Source organism: Plecotus auritus, assembly GCF_963455305.1.
Source record: "Plecotus auritus genome assembly, chromosome: 2".
Classification (NCBI taxonomy): domain Eukaryota; kingdom Metazoa; phylum Chordata; class Mammalia; order Chiroptera; family Vespertilionidae; genus Plecotus; species Plecotus auritus.
Genome location: NC_137771.1, coordinates 225,456,520 through 225,483,115, shown reverse-complemented (window position 1 = coordinate 225,483,115; position 26,596 = coordinate 225,456,520). Strand labels below are relative to the sequence as shown.

The 26,596-nt window shown below is 43.2% G+C and overlaps 1 protein-coding gene across 8 annotated transcripts in view; it reads left to right on the top strand.

Annotated features, from left to right (window-relative positions):
• Positions 1-26,596, top strand: part of DYRK1A (dual specificity tyrosine phosphorylation regulated kinase 1A) — a 138,168-nt gene that overhangs the window by 77,030 nt on the left and 34,542 nt on the right. The gene's annotated exons all lie outside the window — the stretch shown is intronic.

The following is a 26,596-nucleotide window of genomic DNA, read 5'->3' as shown; positions in this document are numbered from 1 at the left end:
TACTTTGAGATTCACCCATGCTGTAGCACATATCATAGTTCATTCCTTTTGTTACTGAAGTAGTATTTCATCGTGTGGATATACCACAGTTTATCCACTCACTTGTTGAAAGGACATTGGGGTTGTTAACAGTTTCTGCTTGTTACAAAGTTGCTGTGAATATTAATTTACAAGTCTTTGTGTGGATGAGTTTATATTTGTCTTGGGTAAACACCTACTAGTGGCATGACTGGACCATATGGCAGGTGTACACTTCACTTTTTAGGAAGCTATTAAATCATTTTCCAAAGTGGTTGTGCTATCTTTTATTGCTACCAGCTGTACAGAGAGTTACAGTTCCGCCACACATTCCCATATCTGGTGTGGTCACTCCTTTTATTTGAGCTATTCTAGTAGATGTGCAGTGATGCCTCATTGCATTTCCCAGTGATTAATGATGTTGAACATCTTTCATGTGCTTATTTGCCCTCTATAAGTCATCTTTGGGGATATGTTTGTTCAAATATTTGCCCAACTTTTTTTTTTCCCTTTTCATTATTGGGCTTTGAGAATTCCTTAACTGTTTTTAATACAAGTTCTTTGTCACAAGACACTTTTAAGAAAATAAAAAGATAAGCTCTGGACTAGGAGGAAATCTATGTAAATTATGTATCTGACAAAGAGTCTTGATAAACAAATGTTTTTAATTGTTATGAAGTCCAATTTATTGATTTGTTCTTTTATGGATGCTTTTGGGAAAACTTTTGCCCACTTGTCTCAAGGTCTAAAAGGTTTCCCATGGTTATTTTTTCCTCCGGACTTCATAGTTTTGGATATTACATTTAAATCTGGCATGCATTTGGAGTTAATATTTGTAAATGGTATTGCAAGGTGTAACTAAAAGATCACTGTTTCATGCAAATGGATATCCAATTATTCCACAACTATTTGTTGAAAGGACTTACTCTTTTTCCACTTCATTACATTTATCTTTGTCAGAAATCAGTCTTCCATAGGTGTGCGGGTCTGTAAGTTTTTACAAAAAAGTCTACTAGGATGTCGATTGGGATTGTGTGAACCTATAGATGATTTTGGGGAGGAATTGACATCTTAACATTGATTTTTCAGAGTCATGCACATGGTACGTAGGTGGTAATATCTCTCCTATTTAGATTTTTCTTTAATTTTTCTAATTAACACTAAAAAAAAAGATTTTAAAAATTGATTTTTGGAGCAAGAAATATTGATTGGCTGCCTTCTTCAACCTCCTACTGGGGAAGAAAGCTCTGCAACCCAGGCATGTGCCCTGACCGGGAAGTGAACTGGCAACCTTTTGGTGCACAGTGAAGAAGGATATGAAAATACTTCCTGAGGAACCCTAGGCAGAACTTGGAGGATGATCAGTCACGTAGAGGGGAGCATGATGTCAAGTCTGGATGAGTGAGAGAGTATTGTTAGTACAAAAGGGAAGTCAGGCAAAGGCGTTCTCTTGGGGGGGGGGGGCGGGCAGGCAGAGTTATATTTGTTTCCTTCTCAATAGGATAAGTAGAACCCCTAAATAGAAATTCCATATTGGAGAAAATTCAGAAATGAATAGTGAATCGATATGTGTTGGTCTTGCTTTACCATGAAAGGAAGAGAGAACATGAGCAGTTAGTTGGGTGGAGGGGCTGACAGTAGAGTGGAGAGCAGGGCTTTCCTGGAAAGGGCTGGAGAACTGGGAGGTGATACTGGGCCGATCATTTATTTCTGTTTTACTGGTATTAATGTGGAAACGGAGGCACAGAAAGTGAAGAAGGGTGCCGGAGGACACACTAGTAAGTGTTGGAGCCAGACTTCAAACCTGGGAGGTGTGGCTCCACAGTCTGTTCTTTTAGGCCTATTCTATTCTTCCCCTAATATATTTCTTTAAATCTACTCACTTATTTAATACATTGTTTCTTTTGTAAGGAAACCAATCTGTACTAATAAAAGGGTAATATGCTAATTAGACTGGACATCATCCGGATGTCCTTCCGGACAAAGCCACGGTGGCGGAGGCCGAGGCAGAGGCTGTTAGGGGTGACCAGGCCAGCAGGGGAGGGCAGTTAGGGGTGACCAGGCCGGCAAGCAGAATGGTTAGGGGTGATCAGGCAGGTGAGCGGTTAGGAGCCAGCGGTCCCGGATTGTGAGAGGGATGTCTGATGGGAGGTTTAAATCGGCTGTCAGACATCCCCCGAGGGGTCCTGGAATGGAGAGCCTGTGGGCCGGGCTGAGGGACTTCCCTCCCCCGTACATGAATTTTGTGCACTGGGCCTCTACTACTATATATAAAAGCCTAATATGCAAATTGTCTCCTCGGGAGTTCGATCGCTTGCTATGATGTCCGCTGACCACCAGGGGATGGCGTGGAACGAAGGAAAGCCCTGGTCGGCTGTTGGCAGCCGGCAACCAGGGAAAGAAGGCCCCGGCCACCAGCCGGAAGGCCCTGATTGGCCCTGATCAGCGGCCAGGTCTAGGGACCCTATCCGTGCATGAATTTCATGCACCGGGTTTCTAGTACTATTATAAAGTTAGAACATCAGCCTCACTTGTTCCTTGTAGAAGGAATAAAAATAAATATAGGGAAATCAAGGCAGTTCTGTTAAATTTATACAACTTAATAGAATGCATATCTGGAAACAATGGTTAGCTAGTAACTAATGGATATTCTGCTAGATGTCAGGTGGTTTAATATAATGGTGAGATATTATGTGAGACAAGCAGCAAATATTTGTTGAACATTTATTGTGCTGAGCATTTCCTCTTGGTGCTGGGTCTGTACTTGTCGGTGAGACAGAACCCGTGCTCTCATGGTGCGTACAGTATAATGGGTAGAGGTGTATTGTAAACATCTAAACAGGGAGATGGTTGGGGAAGGTACAGCTGTTTCTGTTGTTGTTGTTGTCCCCCTGGAAGGTCAGGGATGATCTCTCCAAGGGAGTGCTTTACCTCAGTTTCCTTTGACTTGTTTCAAATGAACACATAACTAGTATGTATCTCTGGAGTATTCTGGGTTATAGTGCCATACACTGTGATGCATAAGATTTTGCGAATCTATTTTTTCCCCCCACCCCAGAGAGGAAGTGAGAAGGAGAGAGAGAGAGAGAGAGAGAGAGAGAGAGAGAGAGAGAGAGAGAGAGAGAGAGAGAGAACATCAATGATGAGAGCAAATCATTGATTGGCTGCCTCCTGCATCGAGCAGGAGGATCTGCTGGGGATCGAGCCCACAACCCAAGCATGTGCCCTCGACCAGAATCGAACCGGGAACCCTTCAGTCCGCAGGCCGATGCTCTATCCATTGAGCCAAACCAGCTAGGGCTATTCTTCTTTTTTTGTTTTAAGTTATTATTTTTTAAATTTATTTTTAATTCCCCGCCCGAGGCTATTTTTACATTGATTTCTTTTTCTTTTTAGAGAGAGTGGAAGAGAGAGGGAAAGTCAGAAATATCGATGTGAGAGAAACACATAGATTGGTTGCCTCCTGCACGAGCCCTGACCAGGGCTCGGACCAGGGACAGGACAGGCCTGCAACTGAGGTACGTGCCCGAGACTGGAATTGAACCTGGGGCCATTCAGTCCACAGGCTGACGCTCTATCCACTGAGCCAAACCGGCTAGGATGCAAATCTATTCTTGTATCATGAACAACTTAACTTTTTCCCCAGTTGGAGTAGAGGAATGACAGTTGTTCATCTGAAAGCCCAGGAAGCTCCATATAAAAGAGCAGTCATTTGTAATCGCTACCCATTTTGTCACAGAGCCAAGGAGAAGGCGGGAGGTGAGCATTCTGTTCTTCTCATTTAGCAGTCCTAACATTTTTATTACTCATTTTGGGGTAAGGGCTTTCCTGCTTTTAAAACATTGAGTAGAATTTGCTACAAAAATGTCTGAGGCATTAGGAGGCAAAATAATGGGGTAATGTGCAGAAAAATTTATAGTTGGTGAAAATCCCTGTTAGGAACCGTATATACCATTCATATTTGTGAGTAGTTAATGTGGAAGAACATTTCATAACTAAGAATTTGAAAAAGTTTGAAAAATTGAGCAGTAGGTCTCTCTGTTTACTCATTTGGTGTATAATGGATTATACTGCACTGTCTTATTTTAACCATCTTCTAAATATTGTAGTATTTCTGAAAACATAGGCATATTTACTTTTCCCTAAACACAGTGAACTGAATCCACTATTAAATACTCACTGCAGCAGGTGCAACCCAAAATACAAAGCTGACAAGTTGCATTTTTAAAAACTGAAAATGAAAATTCAGGTTCATGGGGGGTGGAAATTTAAAAGCATTTTAATTGACTTTTATATTTATTAAAGTGGTAAATGGGAAAATTGACATTGCTTTCAAGCTACTGAAATATTATTATCCTTAGCTTGAGAATCCACAGCGTGCAAATGTCTTTCAGATCCTTTACTTTGCGTTTGTGGAGTGTTTCTGAGTTTATAAGGTGTGTTCAGTGTGTTAGCTCCTGTGACCCTCCCCTGAGTGTTGGAATGATTTCTCATCCCCACTTTACAGAGGGCCTTGGAGGGAAGGGGAAGGTCACGCTGAATTAGCGCCGAGGCTAGACTTGTTCTTTTTGCTGCCGTGTTTGCTCAGGGCCTGGTCTCTGCTCTGGGTGGTGCACACACCACACTCGTGAGCTCTGGCTGGCAACCCTCCTTCCGCTATTGAAGCGCAGCATCCGCCCAGCAGCAGCAGTTCTGCTCCCCGGGCTCCCGCAGTGATTCTGGTGACCTTGATAGAGTCACTGCTCTGCTGTCTGATATTCGTGTCACCCCCTCCCCTTCCTCATTATTAACACTTGTTCTCCTCTCAGGGACAGTCATTGCTTGGGAGGGAAGGGGGGGCCACTTAGCATCTGACCAGGAAGCATGACTTCACATATAATAATCTTTCTATTCTCCTAGTAGGAGACATGTTTTCTTTCATATTCCCCTCCTCTCTAGTAATCTGTGTTCAGGTCTCTTGAGGTGGTTAATTGAGTCATGCAATGGTATGTTTTGAGTGTCACTTTGTGCCCGTTCACTAAAGATTTGTCAGTGAATGAAGCAGCAGTTCTATCCTTAAGGGCCTTGTGTTACAGTGGTCATTAAGAGATAATGACTTAAAAAAAAAAAAATATATATATGATAATTTCAGGGTGCCTCATACTAACCGTGCTGCTTTTGAAGCCTCAAGACCCCAAATCCAGCTTGCTGCCTCTTTTTTATAAAAATAATACACAGCCACACTCATTGGTTTATATGTATTGTCTGGCTGCTTTTGCGCTACAAGAGTGGAGTTGATTAATTACAACAGAGACTGTATGCTCCTAAAATATGCACACTCTGGCTTTAAGAAGAAGTTGGCTGATCCTCCTCAGTACCTTGCCAGTCATTGTACTCGAAGGTATGGTTCAACTTCAGAGCTAGAAAATAAAGCTGATTTAAGTAGCCAACAGAGATGACAGATTGTTGGAGTGGGTAGTTTCTGTGCTGTAGGTGTGGGATCACCATGGTGAGTCAAGGTAGAGGTGACAAAGTATCTTAGCTTTGAGATGGGAAACCTATTGTGCTTTCAGTAGAGCATTTATTCTTGTTGGTGTTTTCTAGTAAATGTGAATTGTGTATAGCGGTTTTAAAAATGGTGCATTAATAATAAAGTAATAACGCTATGTACAGTATACATACTCTGGAGATACTGCGGTTTCAGACCACTGCAATAAAGCAGGTATCGCCCAAAAAGGTAACATCTGTGACGCCCAATAAAACATGGTATGGCCTAAAGCAGTGGTCGCCAACCTTTCGGACCTCACGGACCACCAGTGGTCCATGGACCACCGGCTGGCGACTGCTGCCCTAAAGCATGGTATCCTATCTAATAAAAGAGTAATATGCAAATTAACCATCACTCTGCTACACCCACAAGCCACGCTCACCAGCCAATCAGGAGCAAGTATGCAAATTAACCCCATCCAAGATGGCTTGTCACGGAACAAGCAGGAGGCTTGGGTTTCCCTGGCAATGGAGGAAGCCAAGCTTTCCACACACCCTGGTGGGCCCAGGCCTCCACTCCAGGCTACAAAGTTTCAATTATAGAAGATAAATAAATCCCAACAAAAATGGCTGCAGCCATGGAGCGAGCAGGAGGCTTGGCTCTGCTCAAGGCTACAAAGTTTCAATTATAGAAGATAAATAAATCCCAGATACCAGGGCCTCTGCTTGGGTTGCCGGGGGGTTTGGCCGGCCTGCAAAACACCATAGGTCCCTCGCCCAGGCTGCCCCATACCCCAAGGGAACCCCCACCCTGATCCAGGACACCCTTCAGGGCAGACCAGCTGGCCCCCACCCATGCACCAGGCCTCTATCCTATCTAATAAAAGAGTAATATGCAAATTGACTGTCACTCCAACACACAAGATGACTGCCCCTATGTGGTCAAAGATCCTGCCCCCATGTGGACACAAGATGGCTGCCACAAGATGGCCAGCAGGGGAGGGCAATTGGGAGGGACCAGGCCTGCAAGGGAGGGCAGTTGGGGGCAATCAAGTCTGCAGGGGAGGGCAGTTAGGGTGACCAGGCCAGCAGAGGAGGGAAGTTGGGGGTGACCAGGCCTTCAGGGGAATGCAGTTCGGGGGGACCAGGCCTTTAGGGGAGGGTAGTTAGGGGCAAACGGCTGGCAGGGGAGCAGTTAGGCATCAATCAGGCTGGCAGGGGAGTGGTTAGGGGGTGATCAGGCTGGCAGGCAGAAGCGGTTAGGGGCGATCAGGAAGGCAGGCAGGCGAGCAGTTGGGAGCCAGCAGTCCTGGATTGTGAGAGGGATGTCCAGTAGGATCAGGCCTAAACGGGCAGCTGGACATCCCTTGAGGGGTCCCATTTTGGAGAGGGTGCAGGCTGGGCTGAGGGACACCCCCTTCCTCCCCGTGCACGAATTTCATGCACCGGGCCTCTACTGCCCTTATAAATCAGATAATGGAAGCTTCCCGTTTCTGAGTCTCACTCTTCAGAAGTATTGATTATTAAGAGCTGTTAAAAGATGGATTTTTCCCTCTGTCTAATATTCTCTTCTACCAATACTTTTAAAAAATCTGTATTTCTTGCCCTGACCAGTTTGGCTCAGTGGATAGAGCGTCAACCTGCAGACTCAGGGGTCCCAGGTTCGATTCCGGTCAAGGGCATGTACCTTGGTTGCGGACACATCCCCATCGGGTGAGGGAGGGTTGTGTGTGTGTGTGCAGGAGGCAGCTGATTGATGTTTCTCTCTCATCAATGTTTCTAGATCTCTTTCCCTCTCCCTTCCTCTCTGTGAAAAATCAAAATATATTTTAAAAAAATTGGTATTTCTGATCATATTCCTTTCCGTTGTGACCCCTTGTTTGACTTGGTCCCTCAAAATGCTAAGAATAGGGATTGAACAACAGTTCATTATTTGTCATGACTTATTCTGGAAAAAATTTGTATACTACATTTCTTTGAATTCAAATATTGAACAAAGGAGGGAAATATATATAAAATAGGGATAATTTAATTTGATGATTCATGCCAATTTTATCACTCCTACCTCTACTTTTTTGTACCTATTCTCTAAGAAAAAGTCCACCCTTTCAAAACCCAAAGCACACTTAACTGTTGGGAGGTAATTTTATATTAGTCCAGATCTTTACTGATGGTAAGTGGCATACATCTGATCAGTGTATTCAAACTGGGAATAACATTTCTTGTAAGTATTTACTAACTTTTCAAGGTTGATATTACTTTTTGTATTCATTAAGGTAGGCTAACTGGTATAACAAACATACCCCGCATTTCAGTGGTTTAAATTAGAAGTTCATTTCTTGCTCATGTAATAGCCCAATGACTGTCACACCAGGGGATAACTGCTCTACCCTGTACAGTTAGTTATTCCAGGACCAAACTTGGGGTGTTTTCCCCATTTTACATACATATGGTGTCCAAAGGTCTTGGGCATTCAGTCATTGTGTTGGGAAAGAGCAGGGAGGTTTACTCAGGGACATTTTTATGGGTTAGGCCTGGTAGCACCACATATCGCTTGTTGGTACTCCATTGGCCAGATCTTAGTCGCAGGTCTGCTAGTTGTAAGAGAGCCTGGGAAATGACTAGTTGCCTCAGTCAGGAAAAAGAAGTGCCTTTGGTTATTAATTAGCAGTCCCGGCCATGTGGCCAATACAGCCGCCATAAACACCAGTAAGACATTGATTTATTCTACATAATTATTTCATTGTTGCTCCTTTTCTCCTTCCCCCATGTTTCTGTAAATTACCCCCCTCTCCTGTGATCTTGTTTATTTTATTTTATTTTTTTGCGGGGGTGGGTGTGGGGAGTGATGGCCCTCATTGTTCATTTATGTGTGATAGTTGAGGTTTTTGTATGCAGACAACAGAAACTCATTCTTGGCTAAGTTGGGCAGAAAAATGAATTTAATTGAAGGCTGCAAGTTAGCTCACATAATTGATTGGAAGGCTGGAGATTATGCTGGAAAATTAAGTAGGAACCAAAGTGCAGGCAGCAGAGGATACAGCCAGGGTGAAGTCATAGGCCCAAGTGTGGTTAGAAGGCCACTCCTGGATTTGCTGCATGAACTTCACCTTTCCCTTCCCCTCAGCACATGGGCTCGCACTGTTCCTGCACCTTCGGGATCGTAAACTCTGAGCAGGAACACTTGACTGTTCAAACTTTGGTTTTTAGCAAAACCCTAGTTACCAAGGAGTAAGGAAGAGAGATTTTTTTGTTACTCTGGTTTTTATAGTAGGGGGCATGGCTTTTTTTTTTTTTTGGTCTTTCACGATTTTCCCAAACATAAATGGGTGTACAGAGATACCAAGTGACCAAAAATGACAACTACTTTAGGACCTTTTTATCAGGATGAAAGGTCCCATGTTGTGTTGTGAGGGAGAAAACTGTGTTTCAGTCTTGATTTTTTTTGCCGCTGACCTTTTTGGACAAGTGATTAAACCTCTCTGGGTTGCTGCTGTCCCTCTGTAAATTGAGGTGGGGAACTTGATGTCTGTTAATATCTGCTCATCCACTCACTCATTGAATAAATATTTATTGAGTGCTTTTGTGCTGGCATAAAAGAGATTAGTAAAACATCCTGGCCTTCCCGCTGTTCAGTGGGTGAGTGGAAATGCAAGCAGCTCATGAGGAGTTAGCTCGTTCAGACTAGGTAGGGGGTGAGAGTGCTGTGGGCAGGATTCAGGAATCACTCTCTGCTTCATTCGCCCATTCTTTCATTCATTGTCTGCTGTAAGCCTTTGCACTTGTAGTTAGAATACACAAACAAGTAAGATCAGTCCTTCGCTCAATTCCAACTAATTATTCCAAGCTCTCAGTAGCCACCTATGACTAGTGCCTATCAGGTCTCAGGCATAGCAGTGATTTCCTAGTGACTTAAAAAAAGAACGCCTCAGCCCTGACCGGTTTGGCTCAGTGGATAGAGCGTCGGCTTGCAGACTGAAGGGTCACAAGTTCGATTCCGGCCAAGGGCATGTACCTTGGTTGTGGGCACATCCCCAGTAGGAGGTGTGCAGGAGGCAGCTGATCCATGTTTCTCTCCCATCGATGTTTCTAACTCTCTATCCCTCTCCCTTCCTCTCTGTAAAAAAGCAATAAAATACATTTTAAAAACAAACAAACAAACAAACAAACAAAACGCCTCAAAGCATTATGTTGTTCACATGAAATTAATATAATGCTATATGTCACTTATACCTCAACTAAAAACATTTTTTATAAGAGAAAGTTTATTTAGAAAATCACAGAGGTAGAAGTGAGTGGTAGAAGAAATGGGCTTAGGAAACAAGTTACAGAGACAAAAGGAGGGCCTTGGAGCTCAGGGAAGAGAGAGGTGAGGAAAACACTGGTGGGGGAGGGGAGGGGGACGGGAGGGGGACGGGAGGGTAAAGATGGGGGTGTGCTCCTAGGAGGGAGAGCCAAAAACGTTTTTCTTTTTTTTAAAGTAAGATGTCTTTTTAGGTGGGAAGTGGAAAGAAGTGTTATTGGCATGTGTCATTCACCTAGAAAAATAAGTATTTTCTGTATTAAAAACAATTGAGTATGATTTTTAGCTGTGATTATATTTGGAATTTTATAAAATTACATATGTTACACATCAAAAGACAGTAGATTATTTTCCCAAATTATCCCTCAGTCCTTAATATACATATTTGAGTCCTTAAACAGTCTTTTACTTAATGTCTCAAGTTATGGGGTGTACTGTCTGTTACTTTACTCTGAATAACTACGTTCTCTTTGAGGATGATGCATAGGCAAGGAGGACATCTTATAATAGTAGTTTGGGATGCTGTGGCAGCCTCTTGGTGTAATGAATTTGTACAAACTGAGGCAGAGAAATTGAACATATTTTGAAATTATGACCTCACATTTTTAGGTGTTGATGTTGTAAATAAAACTTTTACAGACTTTTTTTTTTTTAAAAAAAGAAGTATTGTAATCATGAATATACCCATAGGATTCATGGAAAACATCAGCTGTTCCAATGTTAACTTATTTTTATATCATTGTTACTTGGGATAAAATATCCAGTTACAGTGTCATGCAGGCATTCAAAAGTGCTGTCTCTGAAAAGACTTAGAAGTTACTATTGTGTGCTCGGATGCTGGCAGAGGCACTGGTGCTGACGAAGGTAGTATGAGTGCCTCGTATAGTATATAGATGGAGATGTAATACTGCGCTAGCTAGGAATTGTGAGAGCTCTGCTTTTGACACCGCCTGATAATCCTGATTGAGGTGTTGTCAGGCAAATGTGATGTCAGGGATCGCACTTCTGGTTGCTAGATGGGACGCTGCCCTTGTCATGAATCACTCCATAAAGCCAATTAGATCTTCAAAAAAAGGGGTAATTCAAGTTTAAGGTGACTGTGGAGATGGTTATTCAGGAGTGTTCATCTTCTTTTCTGCCTGAGAATGCAGAGCCGGTTAGTTATACTTGAGAAAAACAAAGGCTCCCCAAAACACTGCTTTGCAGATGAGGGAGAGGGGACAGTGGTTCTGTATAGTTTGAAGAGCCCCGGGCACATTGGGGTGTCCCTCCATATGCAATGAGGGGGATAATTGGGAAGGGGGCGTGGTTACCTCTGAGCTTAGACCAGAACCTGGGCTTCCGCTTCCTGGCCGTTTTCTTTTTCTCCCACACCCTTTCCTTCTCCTCTTATTGTCTGTGCCTTTTCCTGTCTGTTTTCAACCGAGTTTTCATTGTCATGTGCTTGGTAAGTGAAAACTGCTGAGCTATGCTCAGAGGCAGTCTTTGACGTTCAAGTCAGAATGCATTTAAGGAGATACCATCATTCAGCTCTGCCCTTTGCTGGCTCCTGTCACCACTTTTCCAAGTCACCTAGGCTCCAAACTTCTGAGTCATTTTTGAGTCCAGGTCGGCTCTCATCTTCCATATTTAAACAAGTTTTCACGTCGGGTTAGCTCTTCCTCACAGTGTGTTTTCCTAGGTCTCTCTCCTTTTCTTTCTCAACATTAACCTCTGAAAGGCTCTCTCGATCCTTTGCTTGGACTGTTGAAATAAGCCCCTGATTGATCACTTCTCCTGTTCCAACCCGTATTACATATCAGTTAACATCTTTTGCCTGATTTTTTTCCAGAGCGGGGCAGATCGTAGTGTTTGTAATTGTGTTGTTAGAGGTTAAGGATATTGTATAACACTTCGGACAGTAACGTTTTCCAGACTGTTTTCATTTGGTATAGAACTGAGATGCACATTTTAACCACGTTTGCACAGTAGGTATGGAAGAAGGAAAACTAATTCTGAGCTCTGAAATGATGTGTCTGTTTGCTATATAAATATACTTTTAATGAAGGGTTGCTGTTTTTCTATTATTAAACTTTATAAATTCTCTTGAAGAGTTAAAATTTGCTTAATGCTTAACTTCAAAGTGTCTGGTCAGGTGAATATCTTGCCTTTTGGGCATTCTGTAATGGAAAATCCCGGTAAATATACTGCTTTTAATTGGAATCACAAAGCCAAATGGTTGCCTCATTGGATAATTTTAAGTGTTATGCTGCAATTCAATATAGGTGCCCAAGTACTTAACTGGATTTAAATATATCTTGTATGTTTAACAGCTGTCTCACTAGAACTAAGAATGAATGAGGAGTATGTGTGTGGTTCTGCTCTTTGCCCGGGGTAGAGGGAAAAGGTTTTTTTTTAAATGTTGGGCTAAACCAGGGGTGGGCAAACTTTTTGACTCGAGGGCCACAATGGGTTCTTAAACTGGACCGGAGGGCCGGAACAAAAGCATGGATGGAGTGTTTGTGTGAACTAATATAAATTCAAAGTAAAGGAGCGGAGGGGAGAGCAAGAGAACCCTCCGCTCTTTCGGCTCCACGGGCCGGATAGAACAGCCGAACGGGCCGGATCCGGCCTGCGGGCCGTAGTTTGCCTGCGGGCCGTAGTTTGCCTGCGGGCCGTAGTTTGCCTGCAGGCCGTAGTTTGCCCACGGCTGGCTAAACTGAGACCAAGTAGCACCTAACCTACAATTTAATGGCTCACCTTAATAAAAGGAAGCCCCCCGTCCCCCATCAAAGAAATTAAGGTCTCAGAGCTTCTTGGCACCTTGTTTTCTACTAAATGGGGAAATTTTTTTATTTAAATGGTTTTCAGTAATGATTAAACATTTTTTTATTAGGGACACTGTAAAAAAGATTTTCCACTTGAAGTTTTCATGACTACTCATAACCCATGAAATATCAGGTAGTAGTATCTGCTTTACTTATTTTTACTAATTAAAAATAGTTGACAATTTTAGAATGTTGAGGAAAATAATAAATTTATCCATATTACATGCTGTACTGTGTAAAGTATAATAATTTGTGGAATCTAGCAGCTATATCTTGGGTGACTGTTTTAGTCTTTTTTTTGTGTTCCAGATGCTATGACTAAAAATAAGTTCTTGACCTCTAATTTCAGCTGTAAGACTGGTTTGTCTTTTATAATTGAAAGGGTTAAGGACTCATTTCTTGTAGGGTTCAGGAAGATGTTCTTACAATGTAGTTGTTGAGGGTAGTGTAGCACCTCAAACAGAATGGGTGCTGGTTAAATAGTGTGACTAAAGTGCATGCATATGTATGCTCGTCTCAAAGTATCAAGCTGTTCTTTTTAGTTCCCAAGTACAGTGAGCGTTCTACTTGGTCTCCTCTAGTGGCTTGTTAGTTGGTCTGTCCCTGTCATCCATCTATCTATCTATCTATCTATCTATCTATCTATCTATCTATCATCTATCTATCTATCTATCTGTCTATCTAATCAATCATCTAATCTTAGAGGTTGCTTGACGGCTTCTTCCAGGCACCCTTAAGTTGTGCTGTGAAGTATTTTCATTTTACCTCTCTGGTTGTCACGTGTTTTACTTTTGTATGTTACAAATTGCACAATACAATGTTATTTTTGCTTTAAATAGTTATTAAAAATATCGACAAGATAACTTTTTCTTTTTTTACTATTTATCTACATATTTACCATTTCTGGTGGTCGTTATTCCTTTGTGTAGATCTCAGTTTCTATCTCAAATCATCTTCTCTAAACTGTAAACATTTTCTGAGTATAAGTATGCTGTTGACAAATTTTTGCACTTTCATTTGTCTTAAAAAGTGTTTTGCCTTCATTTTTGAAGGATGTTTTAACTGGACATAGAATTGTAGGTTATAGGTCTCTTTCCTCTATCGTTTTAAAGCCGGTACTGTAGTGTGTGTGTGGTTTCTTACAAGAGTCAGTGGTTCTTCTGTATGTCATCGGGTACTTTCCCCCTCTGGCTGCTTTGACAATGTTTTTCTTTATTGTTGGTTTCCAGTGATCTGGCTGACTGCCTCATTGTGAGTGTGAGTGTGTGTGTGTGTGTGTGTGTGTGTGTGTGTGTGTGAGAGAGAGAGAGAGAGAGAGAGAGAGAGAGAGAGAGAGTGTGTGTGTGTGTGTGTGTGTGTGTGTGTGTTTACGCTCACGTATTCTGTAGTGACATGTATTGGCCCCTAACTGGAAGTTAATAAATCAGTTCCTTTGTCCTTATCATTAGAGAATTTACAGCGTCATTTACATTTATTTAAAACCTGTGGAGCCAGGCACTGTGCTATGTGGCTGGGATATAAAAATGAGTAAGAGAGACTGTTAAGCAGTAGCTCTAGCCTGTGCTATGATTAGACTTCTTTATTTCTGGCTCATGAGCCCTCATTTTTAAAATATTTCTTTCATCCTTACCCCCTTTAGCTCACTCCCCTTCTTTCCAACAATTTCTTCACATTCTAAATATTACTGATGGGTTCAGTGTATTGTTTCATTGAATAAACATTTATTGAATGCAGGGCATTTGCCAGGCACTGTTTTTGGTACTGATTAATGATATCGTGAGGAACAAAATTTACTCATTGACTTAAATTTAGTTCCCCTCTTTATTGTGTACCTTTATTTCCAGCCACCATTAAAAGTACAATTGCATATTCCTTTAACACTTTTTCTGTTTCATTAAGAGTATGTCTTGTTGCAGGTTGCTTCCCACATAAGCTTGTCCCCCGCCCCCTCCTCCATTTCTTAGGGGATTCTGTCCTAGAAGCTTGACCTCATAAGAGTTTCCACATTTTAGATGCCATAGTTTTAATTAACTTGAATTATTTTTATTTTTCTTAATATTGTTCTTTCTCTCTAAAATCTAACGTGGGTTAATACTGTCAGAGGGATGGTCCCCTGTCAACATACTAATAACAAAAAGAAGGCCAAGTTGCCTGCAAGCGGAGTTGCATGTGGGTGTTAACCAGACCAGTGGCAGTTACCTTCACCTGGGTCTTCTGTAGGCTTTTCTGGTTGACAGTGCCTCCGTGTCTACTGCTATGTTTTCGAGTCGTACCTGCCGCCTTCCACTCTCTGAGATCTGTGCGTGGAGTGTTTCTCTGTGGCATCACTGCTCATCCCTATTAGTGGTATGGTCTTTACTTATTATAGCTTCTTGGTAAAATACAGTAACTTGAATAGAGTGAGAAAGCTACTTCATTTTTTAGTAAACAATTTACCAACACAATTAAAACACACACACACACACACACACACACACACACACACACTTATGTTTATTGATTTCACAGAGGAAGAGAGAGGGAGAGAGAGAGAGACATCAATGATGAGAGAGAATCATTGATCGCTGCCTCCTGCATGACCCCTACTGGAGATTGAGCCCGCAACCTGGGCACATGCCCTTGATGGGAATCGAACCTGGGACCCCTCAGTCCTTAGGCCGATGCTCTATCTACTTAGCCACACCAGCTAGGGTCCAACACAATTTTTACGAACTTCTAAAAAGTTGCAGAAACATGCTCGTGGTAAAACAGATCCATACAGGATATGACAAAGTAGGACCCACATGCATATCCTTGTTTCCAGCTTGCCTTTTGTACTGTTTGGCAGCACTTTAAAGTATTATTTTGGAATTGAACTCCAAGTAATGAATTTGAAGAAAATTTTGAATTAAACTTTATAAGTTTATTATTAAATTACAATATCTGTTATTGCTACATGTATTGTGATGTATTTTCGGGGTAAGTAAAATATTATTAGTACTGATGAGCTAGTTTTAAGTTTAGTTGAATAAGACTTACATATAATATGGTAGATAGCAGGTTAAACCATATAAAATTGTATTTTCATAGGCCAAAGTAGTTCTAATATCAGCACTTTCAACCTAATACTTTACTATCATCATCCCTATTATAGGATGAACTGAGTTATTTTTTTCTTATTGACATTTGAATTAAAAGGGAAGATGGAAACTTTAGGAAGAATACAAATCATGGTGATTTGCTTAATTAATAAAATCAGGTTAGAAAAGAAAAAAAATAAACAAAGCCAAGATTGTGGGGGAAAAAAAAATCACGTTGACAAATTTCCATCCCACAAGTGAAAAACATAGTTATTTCTTATTAACCCATATTCAGATTATCTATAGCAAATTGGAAAAAGAAAACTTTCCTTTTCATTTGGCATCTCAGCCTGACGCGCGGGCATGCGCATCAGTTTTAAAAAACAAAGCACGAGCCCTGGAGTCTAGGAGGTATCCGTTGGGAGGAAGAGCACTGAGGTGTAGGGCAGGGTCAGGGTTCAGCGTACCTTTGGGTTGTCTGTTACTGTACGAGCTGGAAAGTGGCATTCCTGTATTAAGGCGAGCCATTACATTGTAGTAGGTGCTACTCAAAGCCTCATTGGTACCCTCTGGTGGCATGTTAGAAATGTAGATTCAAGCCCTACCTTAGATCTCTTGAAGCAGAATCTCCACTTTTAACAAGGTTGAAAGGAGATTTGTAAGTACGTTAAAGTTTGAGAAATGCCGTTATAGATCATGAGTGTCATTGGCACCCAATAAACAGTGTCATAGTATCACCACAGTAAAAGCTTGTTGAATTTAATGCATGTAGTTGACTGGATCTAGGTTCAGAACTTGAAGTATTTTAGGAGGATAGTAATCCTATATAATAAAAGGCTAATAGGCAAATAGACCGAATGGTGGAACAACTGGAACAACCAAACAACTGGTTGCTATGACGTGTGCTGACCACCAGGGGGCGTGTATGGAACATGGAGGGCATTGGCCACAGCGGGATGGTGGAGCAGGTGAGCGGGGGTGTCAGACCAAGGTGGGGTGCTGGTCGCTGTCATTGGGGCTCAAGCCTCTGGTGGTTACTGAAAATTCTTTGCTCCTGCGTGCTGCGGTCCTGCCCAGCTCTCGCACCCACTGCCAGCGCCAGCCCCGCTCACACCTGCAGCCGACGCCAGAGCCAACGTTCACACCCGCTGCCAGTGCCCAGTGCCGGTCCTGATCACTCGGCGCTATCAGCGGGTGCAAGCAGCAGCTGCCGGCCCCGATTGCCCCTGAGGACTTCTCCACCTCCCCCTGCTCCTGAGGGACGATTGGAGCAGCAGCCGCCACTCTCACCTGCTGCTGGCGCCTGCCCCAGTCGCTCCGCACTGTCAGCGGGTGTGAGCGGGGCTGGCGCTGTCAGTGCATGGGAGCAGCGGCAGCGGGAGCAGGGCTGCTGGCAGGCGGGAACAGGTGCCAAGGTGGGAGGGGCATGGCAGGGGTGCGGAGGATGGGCCGAGACCCGCCCTTGTGCCTACCGCAGCCTCACGGCCCACTGTTCCTTTCAAGGTGCACGAATTCGTGCACTGGGCCCCTAGTAACAATCATAATCAAGCAGCAGCTAACCATTTCTTTGTAATTCTTCGATAGCTATGTGGATGTCAAAAAGTTATCCATCTGTCCCTTTAAATGTATCTTAACTCTGATTCTAATCATGCTGGATGGTTGAGTAGAGGTCTTGTGATTGTGTGTGTGTGTGTGTGTGTGTGTGTGTAATATACAAGTCAACAATGGTATTACAGATTAAAGAAGTAATTCGATTTTGATGAGTTGACGATACATAGTTGATAATATAATACTATCTAATAAAGAGGGAATATGCTAATCATGCCCTCACAAAGATGGCAGTGCCCACAGCCACAAGATGGAGGTGCCCAGTCCCCTCAGCCCTGCTGGGGCAGCAGGTGTGTGGCATGGCCAGGCCCTCCCCCAGGTGGGTCCATCTGCTCCGTGCGCCTGCCTCTGGAGTCCCCCAGTCCCTCCAGCCCCCTAGCTGCTCAGGGCCGTCCGAGGCTCAGGTAACCAGGGCCGGCTGAGGTTTGCGTTGCTGGCAGTGGCAGCAGCAGAGGTGTGATGGGGGCCCTGCCTTCCCCTGATCGCCGGTTTGGCTCCCGCCCCTGAGGGCTCCTGGACTGTGAGAGGGGGCAGGCCAGGCTGAGGGAACCTCCCTTCAGTGCATGAATTTTCATGCATCGAGCCTCTGGTGTATAAAATAACTAAAAATAACGTAATTTGTATTCGGGGGGTGGGGTGGGGTTAAAACTTCAATCTACTAGAAAATAAGAAAGGAACATAGAAAAGTTATTAGTGTTCATATATAAGTTAAACAGAACTACGTGTTGTTTACAAGAGACAAACCTAAAATATAAGGAGATAGAAAGGTTGAAAGTAAGATATACCATGCAAAGATTAATAGAAAATTTGGTGTAGCTATACTAATTTCAGACAGAGTAAAAAGCACTGTTGGAAATAGAGAGAAGCAGTTTGTAATGACAAAAGGTTTTATTCATCAAAAAGGTATAACTCTAAATGTATGTAATCTAGTAACATAAGTGAAATGGGAGATTTATAATACACCTCTCTTGCTAACTGATAGAACAAGATGAGAGCAGAAATAGAAGCAACATATAAGAGAGGATAATTAATAAACCTTTCATTAGACTGATCACAAAGAAAGAGAAGGCCTCATTAACCAATCTTGAGTTGAAAGGGATATCACTAAAATTATACCTCCTTGGATCAAAATGCTTATGAAAAGATACTATGATGAACTTGATGCTAGTATATTTGAAATTTAGATGAAGTAGACATACTATTAAAAAATTCAATTTACTAAAATAGGCACCAGGAAATACAAAATCTGAATAGTTCTATTATATAAATATAACTTTTAATTGAAAAATCTACAAAGAAACTCTAGGTCTAGATGGTTTCACTAGTAAATCTACCACAAAAGGATAACCAGGAACCCAATGTTAGTTCAACATTCACAACTCAGTCAATGTTTTTCATCACATTAGCAGTAAATCTGAAAACTTATGCCATTTCATTGGATGCAGAAAAAGCAGTAAATAAACTTCAGTATCCATTTGTGGGAAAAAGGTCTTAGCAAACTAGGACTACCAATAGAAGGGAACATCATTACCCTGAAAATGGTTATCAATTAAAAACCTACAGCAGGGGAGAAACCAAGATGGCGGCATAGGTAAACACCTAAACTGCTGCCTCGTACAACAATTTCAAAACTACAACTGAAAGACAAAACGGACACCATCCAGAACCATAGGAAAGCTGGCTGAGTGGAAATTCTACAACAAGAAGGAAAGAGGAAAGCACATTGAGACTCAGAGGAGCTGCAAAAGGCTGAGGTACGGAGACGCGTGCGCCGAGAGGACTGGTGGCTGAGTGCATGGCTGGCTTTCTCAAGCGGAAGGGAGACGGAAGCTCCTGACTGTGCTGAACTCCAGTTCCGGGCGAGACTCTGGGAACCCAGACTCATTCGGGGGGAATCTGGACTGTTAGGAAAAGAGAAAAGCACACTGAGACTCAGGGGAGCTGCGGAAGGCAGAGGTATGGAGACGCACGCGAGCCGAGAGGACTGACTGCTGAGTGCGCAGCTGGCTTTCTCAAGCGGGAGGGAGATGGAAGCTCCCAACTGTGCTGAACTCCAGTTCCGGGCGAGACTCTGGGAACCCTGACTCATTCGGGGAGAAACTGGACTGTCTGGCAGCGGGCGGAACTTGAGGGCAGCTTTCTCTCAGAGGTGCTTGCAGCGATTACCGAGGGACACTGAGACCCAGGGTCCTCATAAGGCAGGGCTGACGGGAAGCCAAGGCTGTCTGCTCTGCCCTGAGACTCCGCCCCATCCATGCTGAGCACAGAGGCTTTTGCAATTTTGCAAGTCTTGTCTCATAAGGGTGTCTCCAGCTCAGAAGTTCTCCCAGCGTAGACACAGCTGATCTTCAGAGCCAATTGGCCTGGAGGTCAATTCCTCCCAGTGATACCAACAACAATCAATACTTAACTACAACAAGGCTGTGCACACAGTCCACAAAGGGGTGCACCAAGAGTGTCCACCTCAGGTAACTGGGGAGGCTGAGCCACTGGGCCCTAGAGGACACCTAGCACACAAAGCTACTCTACCAACTCAGGGAAGCAGTGAAAATGCGGTGTCAAAGAAATAGATCACAAATGAAAGAAATGGAGGAAAGCAAACGACTGGATATAGAATTCAAAACCATGGTTAGAAGGCTTTGAAAAGAATTTTCTAGAAAAGGCCGATAAATTTAGCGAGACCCTTGAGGTTATGAAAAAGGACCAACTAGAAATTAAACATACACTGACTGAAATAAAAAATATTATACAGAGACCTAACAGCAGACTAGAGGACCGCAAGAATCAAGTCAAAGATTTGAAATACAAAGAAGCAAAAAACACTCAACCGGAAAAGCAAAATGAAAAAAGAATCCAAAAATATGAAGATAGTGTAAGGAGCCTCTGGGACAACCTCAGGCGTACCAACATCCGAATTATGGGGGTGCCAGAAGAAGAAAGAGAGCAAGATACTGAAAACCTATTTGAAGAAATAATCACCCCACCTGGTGAAAGAAATAGACTTAACAAGTCCAGGAAGCACAGAGAACCCCAAACAAAAGGAATCCAAAGAGGACCACACCAAGACACATCATAATTAAAATGCCAAGAGCAAAAGACAAAGAGAGAATCTTGAAAGCAGCAAGAGAAAAACAGTTACCTACAAGGGAGCACCCATATGACTGTCAGCTGATTTCTCAACAGAAACTATGCAGGCCAGACGGAAGTGGCAAGAAATATTCAAAGTGATGAATAGCAAGAATCTACAACCAAGATTACTCTACCCAGCAAAGATATCATTCAGAATTGAAGGGCAGATAAAGAGCTTCACAGACAAGAAAAAACTAAAGGAGTTCATCTCCACCAAACCAGTATTATATGAAATGCTGAGAGGTATTCTTTAAGAAGAGGAAGAAGAAGAAAAAGGTAAAGATAAAAATTGTGAACAACAAATACATATCTATCAACAAGTGAATCTAAAAATCAAGTGAATAAAAAATTTGATGAACAGAATAAACTGGTGAATATAATAGAATCAGGGGCATAGAAAGGGAGTGGACTGACAATTCTCGGGGGGAAAGGGGTGTTGGGGGTGCGGGAAGAGACTGGACAAAAATCGTACACCTATGGATGAGGACAGTGCGGGGGAGGTAAGGGTATAGGGTGGGATGGGAACCGGGTGGAGGGGAGCTATGGGGAGGAAAAAGAGGAACAATTGTAATAATCTGAATGATAAAGATTTATTAAATTAAAAAAATAAAAAACATCTCAAAAAAAACCACAAACCTACAGCAACCACAGTACTGGAGAACTGTTGAAAGCTTTTTTCCTGAGATTGGGAAAGAGACAGTGGTGCTTATCTCTTCTTCTAATCACTGTTCTAGAGGTCCCAGCAAGTGGAATAAGGGAAAGGGAAGAATAAGGATTGGGAAGGAAAAAATAAAATGGTTTAAAGTGCCCACTAGTGCTAGTAGCTACTGATTAGGTAGTGCAGATCAACCCATCATTGCAGAAAATTCTGATGAACAGTACTGTTCAATAGAGACAATGCAAGTGCAACCAAAATCCCAACATGGGTTCATTTGTTTTTGGTGAATTTGATGAGATAATTCTAAAACATACATGGACATGCAAAGGGATAAGAATAGCTAAAACATTCTTAAAGAATAAAATTCTCTACTAAATATTAAAACTTGTAAAGTGATCATAATTTAGTTGGGTTTTTGTGTAAAGATCTAAGGAATCTAGTTAAGTCTGTATCCAATAGAACAGAATAGAGAATCCAGAAACAGATCCAAGTATGTATGGGCATGTGATTTATGACAAAGATGGCATTGCAGAGAAGTGGGGAAAGTTTGTTTTTTTTAATAATTGCTTGGGGGTCAAATAGATGTTTATTTTGGGGGTAAATAAAATTCAAGAGCATTGCCCATCTAGATGTGAATGGTAAAATCTGACTTGTAAAATAAAACATTTTTTTTCATGACTTTGGCATAAGGAAAGATTTAATCAGACACCGAAAGTACTAATTCTAAAACAAAAGTGATAAGAGATTGTGTTAATTGTGAAAAACACCATTAAGAGAATGATGATACAGATCATCTCTAAGCAATAAGATGTTCACATCTAACATGTTTAGAAATAGAAACTTTTTAACTTCAGAAATTTTGTGAAAAAATTTTTTGATAGAAAAATGGGAAAGTCTTAATAGGCATTTCACATAAATGGACATCCAAATGGCCAGTAAATAAATGAAAAGATGCTCATAGTCAACAGAAAAATACAAGTTAAAATCACAGTGGGCACCACACATCTCCTGTAATGACTGAAACTAGAAAGTCTGATGATTCCAGTATTGGTGTAAGAGTGGAGCAGAGGGAATTTCATAAACTGCTAGTGGAAAACAGATTGAATTTTCAAAAAAACTGGGGAAAAAATGGGACAGCATCTCTGTGCATACCAACGACACTTAATCTTCCTACTGCAGTATTCATACTAACTCTGAAGTGGACATAATCCAAATGTCAATCAAAAGTAGAATGGATAAACAAATTGTCATATGTTCATATAATTGGATACTATAAAGTAATGATAATGAACAAACCAGCCTATAAACATGTCATTAAGTATAGAGACCAATTTATATAAAGTTAAAACAAATCTGGTTTTGGAGATCAAATACTTTTGGGGAAGAGGGAATTTGCATTGATTGGGAAGGGCCATTGAGTAGTGTGGGGAGGAGTTTCAAGGATGATGGTCATTCTTTTTTTTTTCTTGACACACAGGCTCAATTGATGATAATTGTTTGTTATATACCAATGACTTTTGCACTTTTTCTGCATCTATAAATATATCTATAACAACCTATACTAATAAAAGTGTAATGTGCTCATTAGACTGGGTCAACCGGACATCTTCCGGACGTCCGACTTCTTTCTGGACAAAGCCATGGTGGCGGGGACCGAGGCAGAGGCAGTTAGGGGCGATCAGGCCGGTGGGGGAGCAAGCAGTTAAGGGTGAGATCACACCAGCAAGGGGGAGCAAGCAGTTAGGGGCAAGATCAGGCCGGTGTGGGGGAGCAAGCAGTTAGGGGGCAATCAGGCTGGCAGGGGAGAGCAGTTGGGGGTGATCAGGCCAGCAGGGGAGGACAGTTGGGGGCGATCAGGCTGGCAGGAGAGGGCAGTTGGGGGTGATCAGGCTGGCAGGGGAGGGCAGTTAGGGACAATCAGGCCGGCAGGGGAGCAGTTAGGGGGCGATCAGGCCGGCAGGGGAGTGGTTAGGGGGCGATCAGGCAGGCAGAGGCAGGCAGGCAAGCGAGCGGTTAGGAGCCAGTGGGTCCTGGATTGTGAGAAGGATGTTTGACTTCCTGTTTAGGCCCAATCCCCGGGATTGGGCATAAACTGACAGTCGGACATCCCCCGAGAGGTCCCGGATTAGAGAAGGTGCAGGCCGGGCTGAGGGACACCACCCCCCTTGCATGAATTTCGTGCACTTGGCATCTAGTATATATATAAAAGCCTAAGCGACCTTTACGACTTAATGACCGGAACAACTGGTTGACCAGTTGCTATGACACACACTGACCACCGGGGGAAGACGCTCAATGCTGCCCCCTGGTGGTCAGTGCACTCCCATAGCCAACCTCTCAAGGCCAGCCAATCTTCCCTGGTCCCTCCCCCGACCAGCAAACCTCCCACAGTTCCTCCCCCGCTGCTCCCCCCCCAGCCGGCAGGTGGCAGGCCCCAGCCGGCCTGATAGGCCCTGATCACCGGCCAGGCCTAGGGACCTCACCCATGCACAAATTTCATGCACCGGGCCTCTAGTACTATATAATAAAAGCCTAATGTGAAAATTGTTCAACCAAGAGTTCGACTGCTTGCCATGACATTACTGACCACCAGGGGGCAACGTGGAACATGGCAACAGCACTGGCAGCAGGTGGCAGTGGAGGTGCTACTGGCCCCGATGGGCCCTGATGAGAGCGGGATTATGGCGGGATGGTGGAGCAGGTGAGCGGGCGGTGCCAGGCCAGCCGCGTTCACCGCATCTCTCCGTGGGGACTCGGGCGCCATGACTCAGGTGGAGGGGGGCGCACGGGGGCCCGGGGGCTCAGGTGCTACCCAGTGCCCACAGGTCAGCTGGGACCTGCTCTTCCAAGCCAGATGCTTGCACTCCGATTGCTGGCCAGGCCCAGGGACCGCACCCGTGCATGAATTTTGTGCACTGGGTTTCTAGTATTATAATAAACTAGAGGCCTGGTGCACGAATTTGTGCATGGTTGGGGTCTGGCGGTCTGCCCAGATGGGGTCCCATTGGGTGCGCTGGCCTGTGGACGGTTGGTCCCTGATCGGGGTGGGAGGCAGTAGGCAGCGGGGCTTGCCACGGGGAGGGGCTTTGGGCAGTTGGCCAGCCAGCCCTGCCCATAGTCGGGGTGTTAGGGTCCGATTGGGGGCTGGGCCAGCTGGGGGGCGTGGTATCAGATCAGGCTGGTTGGCTGCTCCAGTGTGCATCATAGCCACTGGTCGTTCCAATTGTTCTGGTCGCTGTCCTGTTTGGGTCCCTGGGCTTTTATATATATATATAGATAAGTTTATGGTATATAGCAATGGCATTGATAATAGAAACAGAAGTAATATTTTAAGCAGTGCTTTTTATATACCAGCTTCTATTCTGCGTGTCTACTTGTGGTGTCCATTTAAACTTCATAACAAACCTCAGGGATTAGGGTTAGTGTCATAATACGTCTGCTTCATAGTTAGGGAAACTAAGACGCTGAGTGGTTAAGTTATTCACCATTCAGGGCCTCAGTTTCTTTACTGTTTTCTTATAAGAGCTATTTATATCTCTTTCCATTTTTTTACAATGCAGATTTAAAGCCTCCTTTCCTCCCATTATTTAACATGTAGGTTTCCAGTTTCTTGCTGTTACAAACAGTGCTAAGAAAACATTTTTCCTAACTATCGTTGTGCACATCATCAATTACTTTAGGATAAATTGCTAGTGTTTTGTGTGTTTTTTTTTTAACTGAACAAAGTTGCTCCTCATAATTATATTGAGTATTTTTTATAATGCGTAATGAAATGTTTAGAAAAGTTATCTCGTCTACCATCACAGTTACATTGTCATCTTACGTATTCAGAAGATATTTATTATGTACTATGGGCCAGCCAAGCCCCTGATGCTGTAGTGGAGGGAGACAAGCTAAGGTCTAAAAGCAGTGCTAAGGCATGTGGTAGTCAAGTGAATAGGGTGGAAGATTGAGATTTGCACTTTAGACAGTCACTAGTCGTGTTCTTGAAGAAATGACAATTTGCAGATGGGCATAGTAAAGACGAGTCAGTGTTAGGAATCTGTTTAGTCATCCAGCGAGGCATAGGGTGATGGAGATGAAGGGAAGAGGCTGTGTTGGCGTCTCCTGTGGGAAGGTGATATTGGAGTGTTCTATGGCAGGTGGAATCAGCAAGAATGGGCGGCTGTTTGCTTGAGGTGGCCTCTGGAGGAGAACACGAGCAGACTCCCAGAGCGTTGAGTCTTGTGCACTGGGTGGGAGACAGGTCACCCACTGTGGGAGGAAGCAGGAGTGACACTTACGTTTGGGGAAGATCAAGCTTTGTTTTCCTCAGTTTGTAGCGCCTGTGTAGCATCCGTGTGGAGATTGAAGGCTCTGCTGGAAGGGGCACTGTCTCATCATCCTTTACTGTACAGCACTGTAATTGCAGCTGATACTGAGCCATTCACTAATTGCCAGAGCTGTTCTAAGTACTTTACATGTATAAAACACTTAACCTTCACCACAGCCTTTTGAGGTAGATATTATCATTACCAGGAAATTAGGTGTATAGGTGTCTCATTTAAACTTCACAACAAACCTAAGGGACTAGGTAAATGTGGAGCTGAAGTTTCAAACTGCGTGGCTGAGAGTCCGTGCTCGCCGCTCTTGGGCCAATGGAGGTGTAAGTCTGAAGGAAAGCAGACTTCAGGCAAAGTACCCTGGTGCTGGGCGATGTTCTGTTGTGGTGGACAAGTGTGCTGGTCCAGAGTTTGCTGACCAGGGTTTACCTTTGCTTTAGGCTTTAGTCTGTGATAGCAAGTGTGATTGAATATAAGAAGGTTTTTTCCCCTCTTTAAGGAAGAATTAACTTTTATTAGTTAGCTGCCAAATACTTTTAGAGACCCTAAGTGTGTATCGGTCATTTCTACAATAAAAATCACGATCATGGATGGTCCCAGCCTACCTGTGGATATTATTGATCATTCGTTCTTGTGATAAGGCTGCCAGGTCCCGGTTCTCTTAGGAAGAGTCCAGAGAAACCAGCATTCTGTGGATTCATTTTTGTGTATTATGCTCAACCTTTCATTACCTGTGTCATTGGTGAGCATCATGAGAACAGATCTTTCAGCTGGTTTGGGGGCTACTAGGGATATTGATTGCCATACACCTGGCAGGTGCAAAGCCGCATCTTAGCTGTGTTCTTTTTTTTTTTTTTTTAAATAATATTTTATTGATTTTTTTACAGAGAGGAAGGGAGAGGGACAGAGAGTTAGAAACATCGATGAGAGAGAAACATTGATCAGCTGCCTCTTGCACACCCCCCACTGGGGATGTGCCCGCAACCAAGGTACATGCCCTTGACCGGAATCGAACCTGGGACCCTTCAGTCCGTAGGCCAACGCTCTATTCCCTGAGCCAAACCGGTCAGGGCTTAGCCATGTTCTTTTGAATTGGTTTCTCAGGAGCCCAATCCATTGGAGAGGCCCTTCAGAACTTGACACTATTTACATAACTTACGGTTCTCAGTTGATGAAAATCTCATATATGAAAATAAATATTAAAGATTATTCTTACTGCTTTATAA